A 16578-nucleotide genomic window follows, 5' to 3' on the forward strand; every position below is an offset into this window, starting at 1 on the left:
GATTGGGCTGAAAATTCCAAATTTTTTAATCATCTCCACCATGGAATTCTGGCATGACATTTGCCCTCAGATTTTAATCTCTTCTTTTTCTTGGGTCTCTGTGTAGTCCTGACATTCGGGCAATCTGCTCCCAGTGATGAAGGGGATATATCTCTTAAAGAAAAGAAGGAAGAAATTCATATCTGTTGGGAACGTAATTTACACTGAAGTATTTTACTTTATGTCAGCATTTATATCACTCAGAAGTCCTTTGAGAAAAGCATCATTATTATCATTTTATAAATAAATGTACTGAGCCCTAGAGATGTTACATCACATTGGGGGTAAACTCTGGAACAAGGGTCTGAACGTGGTGTTAATCACTCTGAGCACCTTGCTCTTTTCCCTGTGCCACACATATCAGCCCTGCAGCCATGGAAAAAGCCTCAGTTTTGGGGTGATCCTCCAGGAAGTGGTTGTCTTCAGGTGCTCTTTCTGCTCTGGGTCTGAGGGCCAGGACCTTGGTCACCCAGAGGAAGCTGCTTCACCTCTGTGGGCCTTCATGTTCCCAATCAGCCAGTGAAACAGTCACGCCTTCATGGCCTGCCGCTGTGGGCTGTGTGGAATTAGAAGGAGCCCATAGCAGGCAGAAGTGCTCAGAAAGGAGTAAAAGGCACGCGATGGCAAGGTTATTGTTGGTGATGTAATCTGTTTTTGCAGAGAGCTGAATAGGTTTATTCTGGAGGTGATAATTGGTAAGGGCTGTCCCCATGCCGCCAGGCACCATAGGCAGCCAGGCTGAGCTCTTTAAATTGAGAATTTCACGAACAAGACAGAATAAGATGTTCAACTTCTGTGCAGGCAGAAGGAAGTAACAGCATTAATTAAGGTGGAAAAGGAAAGATGGGCTCCGGTTCTTAACGCAGGAGCCTCTCTGAATCTTGTTTTCTTCTCTAGCGTCTCTGAAAAATGCAGAGAGCTATGGTTTCCATAGCGTGAACAGTTCCCAGATCCCTCCCTCCCCTTCCTCAGCCAGCTGACTCCCAGCCTTGGGATTTGGGGTGCAGGAAGATCAGGTTCACATCCTAATCCCTGGGAAACTTTACCTCAGCTCACCGGGTTCATTCCAACCCAGAGGTGAAAGGAAACGAAGAGTTAGCTGAGCCAAGAGAGGCCATCACACCAGCACAGACCAGCACCAAGTTAGGTCACTCTGGGCTTTCTGCACCGCTGCCACCATTAACACCTGGAAAGTCTTTGATTCTCACATTAGCAAAACATGCCATAAAGCAAGCGCTTCCCCGCTTCCCACAGACTCTGACCCCACTGCCAGGGGGAGGGGGTGGTCACAAAGGCGCCATTCAACACTGGCAAGGCTTTCTGGTTAGGCCTCTGAGGGGAGACTGGAACCAAGTCTTCCACTGGAATGTGCAGGCTGTTCCGGCATGAGACGTTGGCGGGGCTGTTGGTGACAGCCTCCTCTTGCAATGTCCAAGCCAAAGGGTGCAGTGGCAATGGGGGTTCAGATCACCTTGACTCCTGGAGAAGGAAACCGACCCCTCAGGTGAAGATTTTAGTTTGCAACATGAATTTTTATAAGCACCATGTGTGAGACACTACTCAGGATGCTGAGGGCGCAATGATCCCTGACTTCAGTTTGCTCTGGAGGCTGCGGGTCACCAACGCGGTGCCGGGAGGATTCGCAGTACAGGACTGAGTACAAAATAGACGGGGATGTAACGAGAGACCCATGTTCCCAATTAGAAAGCCCAAATTAGGGTTGCACACATGTGTGCGTGCACACACACACACACACACACAAACACATGCGCGCGCACACACACACACACACACACACACTATGACTATGAGCAGCTAAGTGGGTCAAATACTCTATAAAATATTTAAATTTCAAATTAGCTATGTATTTAAATTTGTATCATTTATGAACCATGTTAAATCTTTCTGCTCTCATTTCCTGATGCAAGTTTATTCAAACTCTTCCCGTGGTTCCTCGATGTCAGTATCCCCTCGTCAGAAGCACGTGTTCAGTGAACAGGAGGCATCTTCATTTCCATCTGTTGGATGGGCAGCTGGCTCTTCTCAAATCTTTATAAGATCTGGTGGCTGAAAATGATCTCAAGCCACAGTTTCTGTTCACTATTCACAATCTGCCCAACATAAATCTCTTTCTTGCTTTTTTAAGTTATTTATTTTCTAAGGTTTTATTTATTTAAGAGAAAGAGAGAGAGCTACTTCCTGCAGGTAAGTGGGAGGAGGGGCAGAGGGAGGGAGAGAACGAACCTCAGATTCCATGCTGAGCACGGAGCTGGACATGGGCTCGGTTTCAGGACCCTGAGAACATGACCTGAGCTCAAGTTAAGCACTGGACATTCAACCAACTGAACCACCCACGAGACCCTCTTGCTTTCTTTAAAGTGATCTTTTAAAGCCTTGTTTTTCTACAACATGCCAGGAATGGACTTCGGAGGTCAGGGCCTATCCCCAGCCTAGAGGAGTCACACGTAAATTAAATTTCTCTGCCCTTTTTGTTAATAATTCTGTTAAGTGACTTCAATGGGGATCCAGTATTAGCATTTATTGACATTGCTTTGTGTTAATGTCTCTTCTCCAAATACCACTCTGATTTGGAAAAATAAAATATTAAGGGGAATCCCCTATGATAGACTTTTTATGGAATTAGATATACTACAACTCCCTATCTTCTTCTTTTTTTTTTTTAAAGATTTTATTTATTTATTTGAAAGAGAGAGATCACAAGTAGACGGAGAGGCAGGCAGAGAGAGAGAGAGAGGGAAGCAGGCTCCCTGCTGAGCAGAGAGCCCAATGCGGGACTCGATCCCAGGACCCTGAGATCATGACCTGAGCCGAAAGCAGCGGCTTAACCCACTGAGCCACCCAGGCGCCCCACAACTCCCCATCTTCAAAAGAATATCGCTTTGAAAGATATTTTGCATTTTAATCTGACCTTTTTGGTCAATGAACATAAATTAAAAGATGATGCAGAGGAAAGTGTGACTGATTACTCCTAGGGGAGAGAGTAGATGAGTTAAGAAATCTTCCAAGGAAGAAGTGGTGCCCAAGAGAGATTTGGAAGGGCCACAAGGTGAGGTGCTAAGGACATTCACTGGGGAGAATCACTCACACAAAGGCAGCAACACTGTGCAGAAATGTTAAGAACTTTGAAAAGTCCGAGACTTTATCCTCCTTGCAAGCTAATGAGGTAGCTGTCCCAGTTTCACGGATGCTGGCAGAAGAAAGAATACTCCCAGCTCAGAGACAAAGGGCTTTATTACTTAGGACACATAGGAAGCAGCATGAAGCTCCCAGATGTGCTGGTTCGCCTCTCCCCCAGTTCTCATGGGGGAGCAAAGATGGGCCCCTGGGGTATTGCATGCACAGCAGTTTGCATCGGAGATGCAGAACCCTAAGTTCAAGAAAAGAGCATGTTTTCTCTTGGGCCCCAAGCAATTTTGCAACTTTGACCTTGGAGGGAGATGCTATCTTTATTTTACTCAACAGTAAGCAAACCTGTTCTCTGCTCCACAGGGTGATACTATCTTCAAGGCTGTCAAAAAGACAGATAGGAACAAAACTGTTAGTGCTTCTACTTGCAACACATGCTGAAATGTGAGAACCCAATGGAGAATTATCTCCCAACAGGAAAAATAAATATACTTGAAGTGATTTGCTTGAGGTCACAAAGCTGACCAGATCTGCTCACCTCCTGGAATGGTCACATACATGCGATCCTGACATCCACCACTTTGGTCACTCTTCTGTGAGATCAGTGGCTCCCCTAGACAACATATAAGCCTATGGGAAGAAGGAAGAGCCCAAGTGATAGGCAAAATTCTAAGATGACCCCTAATGACCATTTCCTAGATAATCTCCACCCTGAGTATTGAAAGAACCTGTGCATGTGAAGAGTGTCAGTCCTATAATTTGGTTACATAATATGGTAAAAGTGAAGAGAGTTTGAAAATGTAATTAAGGCCCCATTGTCTTTGAGGTCATCTAAAGAAGAATTATCCTGGGTGGGTCTAACCTAATCAGACGACCCCTTTAAAACTGTCTAGAGGCAGCAACAAGTACTCTCTCCTACCTCTCCTGTTGGTGGTGGAAGGATCTATGTAGCAGGGAATTGTGAGTGGCCTCCAGGAAGTGGATGTCTCAGTCCCCCAACCACAGGAACTCAGTTCTATGAATAGCCAGTGAGCTTGGAAGAGGACTTCAAGACATCTATGCTTCTAGGAGAGCAGAATGCAGACATACACATTACTGAGCATGAAACACATGTAGGAAACTAACTGGGCACTGTGAACATTAAAAAGTCACACTCTTTCGGTAGCTGGGTGGCTAGTTAAGTGTCAGACTCTTGATTGCAGCTCAGGTCATGGTCGAGTTCCACAACAGTCTTCATGCTCAGCATGGAGTCTGGTCCCAATTATCTCTCTCCCTCCACCCCAAAATAAATAAATCACTTAAAAAAAAAAAATCAGACGCCCTGCAGTACCTGCCTTCATCCTCCTTTGGCCGTTGTGGGGGAAGGGAATGCATTCGTGAAATATCAGCTCCCAAATCACAGTTTATTCATTTATTTCAGTAAATATGAGCCAAACACTAAATATGTACCAGTCAATGTGCTAAACCTTCTGGAAAACTCCCAATTTCATTCTCAGTATAACTCTGCTTCTGTTTCTTCTCTCCACCAGTAGAGCCAAATAGATGTCCCCACAGGCTTCCCTATACCCTACTGCAGCAGCTGTCCTACATGGCTCTTCCTATAATCAGGTATGGAGCATCAAGGCAATACGCAGGTCCATTCCCCTAGCCAAGTAAGTCAGGACACCTGGTGGTGGATCCCAAGCAACAGATTACTACTACTACTACTTCTTCTTCTCCTTCTCCTTCTCCTTCTCCTTCTCCTTCTCCTTCTCCTTCTCCTCCTCCTCCTCCTACTCCTCCTCCTCCTCCTCCTTCTTCTTCTTCATCGTCTATTTTTTTTAAAGCCACCTATGGGATGTAAGTGTACAGCCAGGGCTAAGAATCACTGATCTAAATTATAGCTGGGAAAGAGAAGATGCCGAGGTGGATTGTTCAGTAAACCAGACTATTCCATAGCCCTCCCCTTTTGAGTAGAGAACAATTCCTATCTCAATTGATTAGGTTAAAAATATTTCTCAGCTTTTCTTAGACTCCTCTTTGTCTTGAGCCCCATAGTTAATCCATTCATGAAACCACTGTGCTATAACTTCAAAATATATTCAGAATATCACCTCCACCCCGACACCAACCCTGCCCAAGCTAACATCATCTCTCATGCAGGTTATTGCAATATTGCAAGAGTTTTCAACTGGTCTCTATGTCCACCTGCTTTCCTCCTACAGACGATTCTCAGCAGGGTATCCCCATCCCTACACCCACTGCTCCGTCTTCCACTTCACTCAGAGGTATTCTTCTCTGTCCCTCTCTCCTGCTACTCTCCTCACCTCTTGCTTGTCTCCAGGAGTTACAGCTTCCTTGCTCATCTCAGACACTCTAGGGTTGCTCATGCTGCAGAGGCTTTGCTATTCCCTCTGCTTGAAATCTTCCTCCCAAGATACCCATGTCGATCACTCTCTTACCACTGTAGGTCATCACTCAAATCTCATCTCCCAAAGTTCTCTCTGGCTGTCAAATGTATTTTATTTTAGTCTTTTAAAAAAGATTTATTTATTTATTTGAGAGAAAAGAGGAGTGTGAGGTCTGGAGGAGCTGAGGGAGAGGGAGAGAGAGACTCAAGCAGACTCCCTGCTGAGCTTAGAGCCCAATACTGGGCTTGATTTCATGACCCTGAGATAACAACTCAAGCTGAAACCAAGAGTCAGACCATCAAACTTAAAATGGCAACTTCTGGCTATAAATGAAGTCCCTCTCTCCTCTGTCCCCAGTTTATATTTCTCCATATTACTTAACCATCCCCTAATGTAGTGTAGCTATCTGGTTACTTATTTTGTAACTTATTTCACCAAACTGCACATTATATGAGAGTGGGGTTTATTTGTTTAGTTCCTTCTGATTGTTCACAGCTGCACCAGTTCTAGAAATACGCTTGACACATAATAGTTTCTCAATAAATGTTTGTTGATTGGATTAATGTTATCGTGCCCCTCCAGATTCTCTTTAAATTCACTGAGTACCTAAATTGTAGCTTAGTCTTATGACCATGTCACTGATTCTGTGAAGAATCCCTTCCTTATTTCTTGTTGTACAAAATTTCTACCATCTTGATACTATTGTGACCAAACAGGTCAAAAAGAACAATGATCTTTGAGGTGGAACAGACTTCACAGCTGTATTCTTTGGTCAAGAATTTAACTTTCCTAAGCTTACATTTTCTTGCATGTAAAACAAAAACAGTATACTTTAAAAGTATGGAAATACATATGCAAAAGGTTATCCCTTGCAACATTGTTCATAATTGGAAAATCTTGGATCAACCTACAATGGCCATATGTAGGATAAGTACACTATGGCATCTCTGCATGATGGAGTACTACACAGAATTAAAAATGTAAGACAGGGGCGACTGGGTAGCTCAGTGGGTTAAACCTCTGCCTTTGGCTCAGGTCATGATCCCAGAGTCCTCGGATCGAGCCCCACATCCGGCTCTCTGCTCAGCATGGCACCTGCTTCCCCCATTCTCTCTGCCTGCTGCTCTGCCTACTTGTGATCCCTTTCTATTTGTCAAATAAAGAAATAAACTCTTAAAAAAAAAGTAAGACAGATGTCTGTATGAACTGGTATATCTGGTGATTTCTGGAATATATTGTTAAATGGAAAGAAAGCACAAAAATTACATATAATATGTTAACTATTGTGTAAGAAAAAAAGGGAAATAAGAAAATACATACACATACATGTGTTCATGTTTACCAAACACACACACACACACACACACACACACACACACACACACACACACAATAAATAAAACATAAAAAATAAAAATAAAAAAATTAATGACATTGATTGCCTTTTTCGTGGGGAGAGGAGCAGAGGGCGAGGGAGAGAGAGTCTTATGCAGGCTCCATGCTCAGCACAGGGCTCAAGCTCATAACCCTGAGATCATGACCTGAGCCAAAAACCAAAAGTCAGATGCTTAACTGATTGAGCCACCCAGGCACCCTGGTATTAATTGCCTTCCAGGGGGAAATGAGAAAAGAGTGGAAAGGATAAGGAGATGGGAATAGATAGAGACAATAAGAGAAAAAGGACACTCTCCGAGTGTATTTTTTGTATTTCTGGCATTTAAGACTATATAAATATCCCACATATTTTTTAAAAATTAAATTAACTAGAATAACAGGATAAAAAACCTAAAAGGAATGCAAACAGAAACAAATGACCTTACCTATATTCCAAGTGAATAGTAATAAGTAACAATAAAAGGGGGAAGAAAGCAAAGAAACCCACTGTTTTTGAACATGGTGTTTTGACTATACTTTAACATACTAAGGAGAGGGGCACCTGGGTAGCTCAGTGGGTTAAAGCCTCTGCCTTCAGCTCAGGTAATGATCTCAGGGTCCTGGGATTGAGCCCGGCGTCAGGCTCTCTGCTCAGCAGGGAGCCTGCTTCCTCCCTCTCTCTCTGCCTGCCTCTCTGCCTACTTGTGATCTCTGTCTGTGAAGTAAATAAATTTAAAAAAAAAAACATACTAAGAAGAAAGAGAACTATAAACAAACATTGAACTCTAGTTAGTAGGTCTATTTTTCAGTACTGATGGTTTAGTCAATGTGGTACTATATGATAGTATTAAGCCAATAAATAAATATATTATGGACAAAGGGGACAGATTCTCATTGTCAGAGGAGACAGTTAAAACACAGAAAAGGAGAAAACTAGAATGAACTCTGGAGTGCTGGTTTTGAATCAGAGGTAACATTTTGAATTCTTGGTTTTTAAAATAGAGGATAGACGGATAGATAGGTAGGTAGGTAGGTAGATAACAGGTATAAATAGATTTTTAAAATGACAAAGTTGTGTGCATGAGTGTGTGTGTCCAGTTCTGTTTGCTGAGGGGGCCAACGACCTCTCCATAGCAATGAACACACTAAGCATTGACCTCTTGGTTTCTAAATAACCACCCTCCACTAAAATAAATTAGGAAAGATTTCTGAGCATATGCTAATGTAAAAGTAAACCAGTAAATACATAAATGGGGGAGAAGGAGAAGCTCTTTGGTGCAGCGTGATACCAACCCATCCATGATCAGCAGTACCATTCCTACACATGTAGCCTACAACGGAGTTGCTGAAGCCCAGCGCTACGGACGGTTTGGACCAGGTCATGCTCTGTTAACAGGGACTGTCCTGTGCATCTAAGGGGTTTTAGAAGAGCCTCTGCCTCTACCTTCAGATGCTGGTAACACCGCTGGGGTTACAACAATCAAAAATGAACTGCAGATTTTGCCAAATGTCCCCTGAGAGGGGGGAGGCGTTAAAATCACCTCAAGTTAGGAACCATGGCTCTAAAAATATATAATAGTATTACCAGCATTCTATACAAGTTCTTTAAAGAGCAAAACACAGGAAGTATTCATTTGGAAGATAGTACATGGTTTAATTATGATAAATTGCTATAGTGGACTATAACAATATTTCTCTATTTCTCTGTCAAATTCCTGAACAATTTGGAACTTTAGTCTACTTCCTATGTCATTTGGGAAATTTTAATATTTTTCACTTGTTTGTATATTTCTCAATTTCTGGATTTTTTTTTAAATCCAGGATCAGAGATTAGTATGATTTTAACTGCAACTGTGTGTTTTATTCATAGAATTTTTTCTTTCCTCTTTTTTTTAATTGCTTGCATTTGATTTTATATCTGTTTCAATAGCACTTGTTTCTCTAACTTTCTACATTTAATAGATATGATGCAGGATCTTCTAGGGCCTTTGTTTTCTGACTTCTGCATTTTTGATTGTTTACTTTTTAATTTTTTAAAAAATATTTTATTTATTTATTTGGCAGAGAGAGAGAGAGCGAGCGAGCACTAGCAGGGGGAGTAACAGGCGGAGGGAGAAGTAGGCTCCTTGAGACCCTGGGATCAAGACTTGAGCTGAAGGCAGATGCTGAACTTACTAAGCCACTCAGGTGTCCCTGATTGTTTACTTTTGATTCACTGTCTTGGTCACTCTGGATACACCTAAGTTCTTCTGGAGGTGAATGGTAGAGGCAGTAATGGGTCTTAAGCATCTGAGAAGGTCTTTTCTTTCCTTTGCAAGTGATTATTTGCAAATTATGTAGACAATCTCCTATCTTTTGAAGTTTGTGACATAAAAAGCAATTCTGAGATTAGTCTGATTGTGTTTTTTTACAAGTCACTTTCCTCCCAATCTTCTCTTACTTAAATGCCCGAAGGATTTTCTCTTTCTTTTTTTCTTTTATGTTTAAACTTGCACAAAATAATAGTTCTCTTTTCATTTGTGTTTTTCTGGAACATGATGTATTCTTGTTCTGTACTCACAGTTTATTGATTTATTTGTATTTGAGGAAGGCAAATCTTCTCCTATTACTCTCCAGTGACTACTTTGGTACCACCACAATGTGAGCGGATTTTCAAAAGTGCCCCAATTTTCGCATTCTACCTGCAATATCTATTCTCCTCTCTCCTGTAATTCTAATGATTTTTTTCCTTTTCCTTCAGAGAAGCAGGTTTCTCTCATTCGTAGACCTGGATGCCAGAAGTTAGCAAATCTTCTCTGTTAAGGACCAGATAGTAATTTTAGGTTTTGCGCACTTAGGATCTCTGCACAAATACTCTGCCTGTGTATTGGGAAAGTAGTCACAGATCATATGTAAATGATGGGGAGGGACACCTGTGTGCCAATGAAACTTTATGCATGACATCAGAATTAGAACACAGCATCAAAAACTAATAATGTACTGTATGGTGACTAACGTAGCATAATAAAATAAAAGAAAAAAAAAAGAACTTCAAATGTTTCATACATCACAAAGTGTTATTCTTTTTGGATTTTTTTCCCTAACCATTTAAAAGTGTAAAAATATTTCTTAGCTCATGGGCAATAGAAAATGAAAGATGGGCCAGATTTAGCCCATTATTTGCTGATTCCTGTATTATTAGATCATTAGTTCTAGAAGTATTGATTTAGCTTTTAACTACCTCCAATGTATATTTTAATTTTGTGTTGCATTTTTGGTTCTACTGGATCTCCCCTTCCTGGGTGTGTGGCTCACACATTCCATCCACTTCACACACTAATATTTTCTATTATGCTGAGAACACAAAGCAGACACATCCTGATGTTTTCCGGTCACTTGTATTGAACTATTTTCATAAATGTGTTTTTACTCTGAATCTTTATAGCTGTGTCTTACCTTTTTATATGTTAGCATCTTTTCATACGGCCCCCGATGTTTTCTGTCACCGTCTTTAGTTCTTCCTATACGAGATGAGATCTGTGTGTGTCTGCAGTTTGCCAGCAGACACGAGTGTGTGTCGACTTTGATCTTTTTTATTGTCCACCTGGGTGCTGCCTTGATATTCCCCACACTCCCTAAACTGTGTTGTAAGCACAGCCCCTCAGCCACATGTTTGCAACTGGGTAGGCCTTTAGCATGTGTCGTGTTGCTGTAAGGTGGGATTCTTTTCCCTGATCCCCTCAATATGGCCTTCTGACTATCTTCCCATCCTTCCTCCTGTGTATTTGAAAGGCATTTTTTTTTTTTGCCTTCTTTTAAGTGTGGGGCATGTGACACATGCTATTCATAGTATAGTGCTTCTAATTGTCTACTTCCCCTCATGGATTTGCTGCGGACAAGGTTCTACTGTGTGATGCCCATTCCGAGCTGGAGTTACTGAAATCAGAGGTGATGAGCGTAAGTGGGCAGTGAGGTGGGAGGGAAGGAATCAGGCCTGGTCTCACCTGGTACAGGAGGATCAAGTGCAGTGGGCGGATAAGCCCTTTTGGAGGGAGGGATATACAGTGGAAGTGGCTGCATTTCTGGTTCAGAGGTCAAGGTAGGAGTCACTCACTCATCCTTTCCCCTGTGAGTTTATTTATTCCAGGGGAGGTTAAGAATAGTTCCTTCTAAGATTGGTATGCATTTATCAGAATCTTCATATTTCATTCTATTGCAACTTTTTCTATTAAAAATGTGTTTATGGCAATGGATCTGGGAACACTACGTGACTTGCCTAAGATTTTGCAACAAAGAAGGATTGGAAACCAGATCTAAGCCCACTTCTTCCTAACTGTGAAAGCGCTCTCCTTGTATCACATATCTGTAGCGTTAGACTATCAAGAAGTTATTAACTGACAAAAAGTAGCACGAAAATACATAGCATGATACTGTAAGAAAGGATAAGTAGTTCACCAATGGAACAGAAGATCAGTTGCACTCGATGTGTTTTATGGGGGGTTTGTTTGACCCCATCTATTACTCTTCGGTACACATCATCAACATGACGATGCAGCTTGGGGAAGAAGCCTATGTTGTCACAAATCCAAGTTTTCTCACTATTTGATTTATAAGTCTGAGGCAGTTTGGGGAATGCTGGCGCCCATGATGCATATTATAATCCATAAATTAATAAGTGGTTAAAAATCTTACTAAGGCAAACACATAGCCACAAATCTGAATGATACACAATTATTGCCAGCCATAGCCAGCAGATGTATAGAAATAATTGGCTTTTAATGCTCATTAGTCAGTTTTATTACAAATAATGCATTTGCATGATGTTTGTAAATTTATGCTCCAGTGGGAAGACGTGGTGACAGCACAGTATAAACAAGCAGAGCGGTTACGAAAAGCGCATCCAAAATTTATTAATGTGCCCGGAGTTCCTTTTATTTATATGTTTATTTGTCTGTAACCTCGCCTCATTCCAAAACCAAATAATTTAAGGCAATTTGAAGAAATACAGCCATTCCAAGAATTTGTAAATGAAGACATTATGGAGAAAGGAAAAGGAAGTATGGAAAACAGGACGACCCCAGCAGCAGAGTTAGCATGCAAGATGAATGTCATCATTTTCTGGGCACATGATAAAAATGAAGGGCAGAGCAGCCTCTGCCTTCATTAGCATTCAGAGCAAGAGACGAAGAACTGATTAGGGTAAGATTCATTGTGTTCAGAGGGAAAATGTAAAAACAGCAACAACAAAAATTTCTCTCAAGGGAAATATAACATTTCTGGGGAAAATGACCAGAGGGAAATGTACCTTAAGTTGTTCATAAAGGTGATGTGAACATAAAAGGAAACTAATCTTCAAATGTTTCTCTAAAGCAAATAGGGTGGACGCCTTTCTGATAAGGCTCCAGCGTGTGGGCTGGTAACATTCTGCCAAATCACATGTTAATAAAAATTAGGCCCTTGAAGGTGAGAATTTACCTCTCCTTCATACCCCTTTCCCTGTCCTACTGAGCCACACCTCCTAAGCCATCATCCTCCAAGCTATCTCTACTATAATTTTATTTAGATCAAATTTAGTGTTTACCTTTTGACTGTAAAAGCTCATTTTCAATCAAGAGGTACAGTACACTTGGATGAATTTCCTCACATTGATTTGTTTTCCCTAACATTGTCTTACTCATTTTTTTTTCTATTCGTCATTACTAATTCATTCCCAAAATTTCCCCAGAAATAAAACACAGTTAGGCACATCCAGGTATACAAAAACCTCATGCACTTGATGACATTTCTCCCAGAGGCTCTGTCTGGACTGGCGTCTTGCTGAACCCGTTTTACACCTGTCACCTGGAGATCCCCTGCCCTCCCACCCTACAAATCCCCCTGGGCCCTCTCGCATAGAATTCTTAATGTAATGAATTGGTATCCTCTCCTTTTTTGGTAAAATGCCTCCTCGAGTAGCTATCTAGGAAGGAGTATGTGCAGATAATTTTTCAAGGCTGTATATATGTTAAAGTGAGTATCTTGTAATCATGCATCATTATATTAAGGATGACATAGAATACTGGTTGGAAATGATTGTCTGAATTTTCAAGCCATTTCTGCTTCTATTTCCTTGCTCCTGGACCCATGTGTTTTTCAGATTGGGAGTACAGCATCATATAGAAACTCTACTACTGTACATGTACTACTTCCTGGAGATGATACCCTACCTTTCACCAGTCTCTGAGCCGGGGCTTCAGCTGTGGTCTCTCTTTTCTGATGCTCTTTCAGGCCAGAAGTTTCTGGGCTATGTAGTATTTGTTATGACCAGTTCTGTGGGCATCAGCCCATGCGTTCACCGGCACTCATCATTAGTGGGCCCGCTAGATTTTTGCCCTTTTGTGTAAAGTCCCGTGCCTGTGGATGCAACACTCCAAAAGTGGTGGTACCCAAGACCCTGTAGGTAGGAAAGTATAATCCATCTCTGAAATATCTGTCAATTCCTCTTAGAATTGATTACTAGCCCTTGCATTATGGGAAAGGCTCCGTTGGTCACCTGCTGCATCTGCTGAAGGAAAATGCTCTATCAGAGAGTCAAGGTTGGTCTCCGACACGGACATCCAGTGGTAAGACTAGCTAGTTTAGCCTCCGTAAGTGGGAGATCCTGCTCTTGGGTCCATATGCAGGTTCTCCGTCTCAGTCATCATGGCCACTTTGGTCATGTGCCCTTGTACCAACATTGCGCTGGTCTATGACAATGGCTAACATTGATGGTCTGTCATTTGTCTACTTGGTTCTTTTGTGCCCTTTCCACAGTACATTGTCTTGGACAGGTATCAATGTGTGATGTCAAAATATTCATGCATCATTACCGCTTCCAAATATCCATCCATATACCTCCACACCACACTTCTTTGTCTGTCTTCTTCCAAAATTAGTTTTTTCAGATTGGTCAGACTGTTCACTACTGCAGGTATAGGATCTGCATATTCTAATTCTAGGGCACTTTCCTTCACAAAACAAGTACATCACTACATGTTCTTCCCAAAACAGTATCCACTGTGGGGCGGGGGAGGTGGATTTTTCCTCACTATTGTCTATCAAGATTGTCCCAAAATGAGACTATTATGTCTGACTTGGGCCAACTTATTTGTGAAACAAGGCTTCTATGAAGGATTTTTCCTCTGTCATCAGATGGTAGAGGGATCTCCCCACATGGCCATGGTGTCGGTGTGTGTACCCAGTGGTGCATCAGTGGTGGGTGACATGGGTGTCCAGGATATCTGCTTATGAAGCTTGCTGTGCTTTTTGATATACCACTTTCTTCTTCTTTTTTTTAATATTTTATTTATTTATTTGAGAGAGAGACAGTGAGAGAGAGTATGAGCGAGGAGAAGGTCAGAGAGAGAAGCAAACTCCCCATGGAGCTGGGATCCCGATGCGGGACTCGATCCCGGGACTCCAGGATCATGACCTGAGCTGAAAGCAGTCGCCTAACCAACTGAGCCACCCAGGCGCCCCGCTATACCACTTTCTTCTTACACTGTAGTGCACTTGGCCATGTACAGTTTATGACATGGAGTGTTCTGACAGAATCCAGCTCATTGTAGATAGTTCAGTATGCAGAGTAACAAAGAATTCCATGGAGAGGCACTCCATTTTCTTTCCTTTTCTTTTCTTTGCTTTGCTTTGCTTTTCTCTCCTTTCCTTTCCCTTCCTTTCCTTCTTTTCTTTTTTCTTTTCTTTTCTAACCAGGGTGAAGAATAAGAAGTCATTTTTCAAAAGGTATTTATTTCTCCACTGCATGGACAATGCATGTGTCCACAGGGATTTTTGCTCCAAAATCTCAAAATTTGCTCTATCATTCTTTTGCTTGGGCTTGTCTTTGGCTTTTCAAGGCATCTTTTCTCAGAACTAATGTGTTTAATACATTTGGGTCTGCTTGGCATGTGGTACATGTGGAAGGGCTACTTGAACTATAGTTTACTTGTTACAGAGCCCTTTCCTGTTTTGAACCTCACTCAAAGCTCATGGCATCTCGTGTTATGTATTGCATAAGGTAGAGTAACATTCCCAGGTGGCGGTTATGCTGTGTGAAGAATGTGAAGAGGCCTACTAGGTGGCATGCTTCTTTTTTTGTGTGCTAAGAAGCATATTATGGAATGATTTGTCTTTTAATTTGGATGGTGTAGTAGGTTGAATGATGGCTCCCCGAAAGATACATCTACTTCCTAATTCCCATAATTTATGAAGGCTCTTTTTTTTGAAAAAGGGTCTTTGAAGATGTAATTAAGTTAGGGATCTAGAAATGAAGAGATTGCCTTGAATTATCTGGGTTGGCCCCATATCCAATGACAAGTGTTCTCGCAAGAGACATGAGGGAGATTGGGCAGACACAGGAGATAGAGGCAATGTGACCGTGGAGGCAGAGATTAGAGTGATGCAGTCACAACCCAAGGAATGCCCGGAGCCAGAAGCAGAAATAGGTAAGAAATGAAATCTCCCCTAGTGCCTTTGGAAGAAGAATGGTCATGTCAACCCTATAAATTCAGACTTCTGGCCTCCAGAACTGAGAAAATAAATTTCTCCTATTTTAAATTACCCATTTTATGGTAATTCATTATAGTAGCCACACAAAACCAAAACATAGGGAATCATAGTTTGTCCCCAAACCAGAGTATTTTACTGATATGATATCCCATGAATCTGTAGGGTTTATCTCCCCCCTCAGTTGTAGATGTGTTTTCTTAAGGCTTCAACAAGGCTATCATTTTTGCTCATGTCTGATAAGTATGTTTTATCAATGTTGTGATTCAGTTTGATGTTCTATGGAATGTCAGATGGTTCAGGATCTCTTCAGACTATATTATTGACAAGATGGGGGAGGGAAGGAGTTAATATCAACCTGGGGGACAAGGATGAACCTACAGTTTTATCTACTCAATGTACTGCAAACGTCATTTGGTTTTCTTTTCTGATGGGGATAGAAAAGAATGACCATAATCAATGGCCACAAAGCATGCATTGAGACCATGTTCATTTGCAGTATCAAAAATACCCAACCTGCAACAAAGACTACAAGTGCCTTTATAGTCACTACTTGGTGAAGTTTATGGTGGTATAGTTTATGGTGGTATCTTTCTCCAAGATCCTCTGGTTTCTGCAGGAGACTGATGAATTAATTGGGGATTTGACAGGGACCGTTCCCTATGCATCATTTAGATACCTGAAAATGAAACTAATTTTTGCCAAACCCCCGTACTATGATACTGTTTTTTATTTACTATCTGGACTTGGTGGGAGGATCGGTTTCAGAAGGGTCTGGAAAAAAGAGCAGATTTTTGTTGATCCACAGTTGGTTGGACATTAGCCAGGATATGGTCTATTTACTGGGTCGCACTCCAACATAGGGGCCATCAAGACCTTTTGGGTCTCTAGTATCAGTTTGGGTTTTCTTATTCCCCAGTATAAAGTTACTGGAATAAATGTCTATTGATCTCTTTGGGGAAGTACTGGGCAAGTCATTATCATGATACCTATATACCTCACTTTGGCATTGCAGAGTCCTTCTTTCTGTTGTCTCCTTTATTTAATGGATGGTCAATTCTAAAACTGACTCGAGTCCAGAAGCTATGCAGGGTGTGTGTGTATGTGTGTGTGTGTGTGTGTGTGT

The sequence above is a fragment of the Enhydra lutris genome, unplaced genomic scaffold (genome assembly GCF_002288905.1).
Source record: "Enhydra lutris kenyoni isolate GAN:26980312 unplaced genomic scaffold, ASM228890v2 scaffoldscaffold35, whole genome shotgun sequence".
NCBI classification, from domain to species: Eukaryota; Metazoa; Chordata; class Mammalia; order Carnivora; family Mustelidae; genus Enhydra; species Enhydra lutris.